The following is a 4492-nucleotide window of genomic DNA, read 5'->3' on the forward strand; positions in this document are numbered from 1 at the left end:
ATAGTTGACCTCGTAATGATGGTCTCGTTGCAAGACTTCCAGGAAACAACGCCACCTCCAAGTGTAAACACAATAACATTTGTGGCCTTAGTCTCATCAAGCATCAGATATCCAATTTGCATCACTAGAACCCTCAAGTACCCTTGGATACCCAGTATAGTGAATGCCATAACTCGCAGTGCCTTTCAAATAGCGCAAAACTCTCTCAAGAGCATGCCAATGAACATCTCCAGGTCTAGACACAAAACAACTGAGTTTACTTACAATAAATGAGATGTCGGACCTCGTGGCGCTGGCTAAATACATAAGCGAGCCAATGATCTGCGAATATCGCAATTGATCTCTAACAATTCTTTTGTTCTTACGAATTATCACACTAGGATCATAAGGCGTTGGAGAAGATTTGCGCACGCTATACCCGAAGCGACTCAGATCTTTTCCACATAGTGGGACTCGAAGCAATGTAATCCCACCATCGTTCATCTCTTAGCAAAGCTTGATGTTTAAGATCACATCGGCCTACTCCCAAGTCCTTCATCTCAAAACAAGCCGTAGATAGGAACTCTTCGACCTCCTTAATTAGCAAGAAGGCTGGTACCAAATATCAACATGCCATCGACATATAGACAAAGAATAACTCCCTCGCCCCCACCATGGCGATAGTACACACACTTGTCAGCCTTCTGCTTACAACAAAGCCTCTGCACGTGTTAAAATTCTTTCAAACTTCTCATGCCACGCTTTAGGTGCTTGCTTAAGCCCATACAAAGACTTTAGTACTTACAGCACACCTTTCCTTCTTTGACCATCTACTATAAATCCATCAGTCAGCTTCCATATATAAATTTCCTCTTCAAGCTCTCCATTTATAGGAAAGTACTTAACAATCCATTTGATGTGAACGAGAAGACCATGTGAGGCAGCCTAAGGATAGTAGCACTCGAATGGTGGTCGGGCCTGGCAACATGAGCATGTATCAAAGAAATCTTCACCTTCTTTCCGGGCATAACCCTTGCCACAAGACGTGCCTTGTACTTTTCAATAAAGATACCATCGTGCCCAAGCTTTTCCTCTTTGAACATCCATTTACATCCCCACAGTTTGCACCCATAAGGACGACTTCGCACTTCCTCAAGTTCCATCGGCTAAGATGGAATCCATCTCGCTAATTTTAGGGCTAAACGCTCTTCCCTTCACGTAGGCCGGCATCCGCAGATGCATAGGCTTGGAAATAGAAGCGGGAGTGCCATCCACGAGGTAACACAATGAAATCATGTCCAAAGGACTTTGCAAGCCCTTCCGTCTCCGGGTTGCTCCTTTTGGGAGCCTCATTGCCATCCTGCCACGTGATTTTCAAAGTGTTCTATAGCTGCTAGAGTAGGTTCCAGTGAAATAATTCCCCGAGTAGATGAACTAGGCATCTCCGCAATTGATGAGCTAGACGTTTCTTCTCATAGAGAAAGATGTCCTCAAAGAAAGTCGCATCATTCTGGCTCCATAATTGCACCAACATGCATGTCGGGATTCCTCAGATTTCCCAGTCATCATGCAATCTGTAGCCACTAAGCTAGGAAATGCATATCCGAGAAGAACACAACACACGGGTTTCTTTTGGTCCAAACTTGCGCTTGCTGATATCGGCACATTTACTTTCGCCATACAGCCCAAGTTCCCGTAGGTAAGAGAGTTTCAGCCTTTTCCTTTCCCCATTCCTCAAACGAGGTAATGATTTTGTTCTTTGTGGGGGACACTCGGCTAGGACATGACATGCAGCTCAACATCGCCTCCCCAACCATGCCTCTGGATAGACCCGAATGCATCCAACATGGCATTAACCAAATCAGCTAGAGTACGGTTCTCTTTCTTTCGGCCACCCCATCTGACCGGAGGTGAGTAGGGAGGCTCTCCTCAGTGGATAATACCATGTTCCGCACAAAGAATCAAACTCGTTGGAAAAAATACTCTCCACCTCACGATTAGACCTAACCGCTTGATCTTTCGACCGGGTTGGTTTTCCGCTTTCAAGCATTTTAAAGATTTTGAAGTGACTAAGAGCTTCATCTTTAGATTTCAGGAGGTAGGCACATAACAATATCAAGTAGAGTCATCAATTAAAGTCATGAAGCATCTTTTCCCTCCTTTTGTCAATTCACCATTCATTTCACAAAGATCTCGAATATATAAGCTTCGCCGGTGCCAAAGTCTTCTTGCCTCCGCTAGCCTTATGAGACTTACGTGGTTGCTTTTTGGTACTTGCACACATACTTGGCACTTGGATTTCTTGACAACAGCAAATTTCGGAATTATATTCATATTCTCGCTAGCCGCTGGCCATGCACCTAAAATTAATATGACAAAGTCGTGAATGCCAACATACCGGACCTACACTGTCATTGCAAACATGATTAATAATTTGGCAAGGGGACTGAATCTCATGAGCCTGGCTCAACCAGGGGAGCTGCCCACGTCACCATCTTGTAGTCATACGCATTGCTCCATGAGGACAATTCGCTGCCAGCTGTCCGAGACCCCAAATTTGGCCTCGAGCGCACGGGATCTTTACCATGGTCGAGCTATGCATCGGGCCAACAATGTTGTCCCCAAGAATGCTGAACAAGGCCGCTCTTAAACATGGCATCGACCTTCTCAAACTTTTCCTGCTCCCTCCGCAGAGCAGGAGGCCCCTAAGCGCCTAGCATCCGTGGGCGCTATCACAGCATGGTTTGTAAACCATAGAACCGCATTTGTGCGCCACCTCTTGTAATGCATAGCATCAAAGAGAGGGAGGCCGAGTAGCGGCAGCAATGCTGCTTGAATTGGATTTGCCTATAATCAGGTTTTTGGATTGTTGAATATATAAGCAAATATCCATATGAAATAATCCATACAAGTAATTGATAAAATCATGACTATGGAAATAACAAGTAAACCAATCTTGTAGACTAGTAAGGTAGATGAACAGATCACATCTAAACAAGACAAACCGATCGCATCTACCACGTAAACTTGAAGAAGAAACTCTAAGATAAACTCGAAAGAGAAACGACAGGATCACATAGCTTTTGCACAGCTAGCGCACGCTGCCGCCCAATGTTGAGGTTGTCGAAGAAGTCGGGCCGAGGTCCGGGAAGTAGTTGTCGGTGGGTGGAGGAACTCGTCAGCCCGATGACGACGTCGTGATGCGTCAGTTCGCGCCGGAGCGCTCCCCAAAAACCTGATTGCCCCTCACCCAGCACAGGTTCACGAGAGGCAGGGTCTCCGTGAGGCCCATCAGCCCCGGCTAGCCGGTGCACGACCGACGGGGACGGGATGAGGAAGACGAAGGCGGCGGCGCAATGGATCGGAAACAGCAGTCGCGTATGCGTCTCTCGTAGTCGCGGCTAGGGTCATGCGCAGGTTACCTTATGGAAGGGTGCTGGTCGAAGGCCGTGGGGGCGCAGCCCACGTCCGAAGTGGCGCATCAAACCCGACGATCCAGAAAAACCGAAGGGCAAAACGGCCGGAGTAACGCGTCCGTTAATGACTCAAAATTGATTACACAATTCAATTTCCCAAACAGCAAAAAGATAAGCTCGGCTCGGCTGAGATTCCCCGCAACCTACCCCGCGGCGCGTCAGGCCGTGACGAGGCGAGGCGTGGCGAGGCGGCGGCGGGCGGAGGAGGAGGAGGCGGCGGAGGGCCTCTCTCTTCTCACTCACTTACTAGGACCAGGAACAGCCCGCCCCATATACCACTCCAACTCTCTCCCCAACCAGCAATGTGGAACTAAACTTTAGCCCCCACTCAGTGCTGCCACCGATTTTTTGGAATGGGCCAAGGGGAGTTTCAGGAATTTGATAATGGGCCATGGGCCAAAGGCCAAATGCCCAAAATTCCGCGTGACTCCCCGCAGTACCCTTCTCGTGCAGACGTGTCTCTCCTCCCGACCTCCTCCAATCCCCACCTCCTCTTCAGTCCTCCAATCATCCCTCTCCATCCTCCTCCCCCAACCCGTGCCGCCGCCTCTACTCCGACCTCGACGAGCGGCGAGCAGGCGGAGCCGTAGGGGACGACCACGGTGGCGTGCGAGAGGAGGTGCCGCAGCAACGCATCCTGGAGGGGGCCCGGCCGTGTGGAGGTTGCCCAGCGGTGCAGGGCTCGAGATCTTCTCCGGAGGCGGCGAATCGTCCACTGCTGCCCGGGGCTCGAGATCTCCGTCGGCGGCGGGGATGGTGACCGGATGCGAGAAGAGCCCCTTCTGGTGCTACCGGACTCGCAACGGTGGTGGCGAGTAGGGAAACAAATTATTCCCGCATGTCCCGGGCCGTGAAGAGGAGACGGGAGGAGGCGCGTGGGAGGATACACTGCAGGACCGCGTCTCGGAGGAGGGCGATGGGGCTAGACAGGACGACCGCGATGGACGGCGAGAGGAGGAAGTTGGTGGCGCGCCGGTGGAGTCGGCAACGCGGAGGGCGGCGGCGCGTCGCCACAGCCGGCTGCTGCGTTTCGGAGG

Source organism: Lolium rigidum, chromosome 5 (genome assembly GCF_022539505.1).
Source record: "Lolium rigidum isolate FL_2022 chromosome 5, APGP_CSIRO_Lrig_0.1, whole genome shotgun sequence".
NCBI lineage: Eukaryota > Viridiplantae > Streptophyta > Magnoliopsida > Poales > Poaceae > Lolium > Lolium rigidum.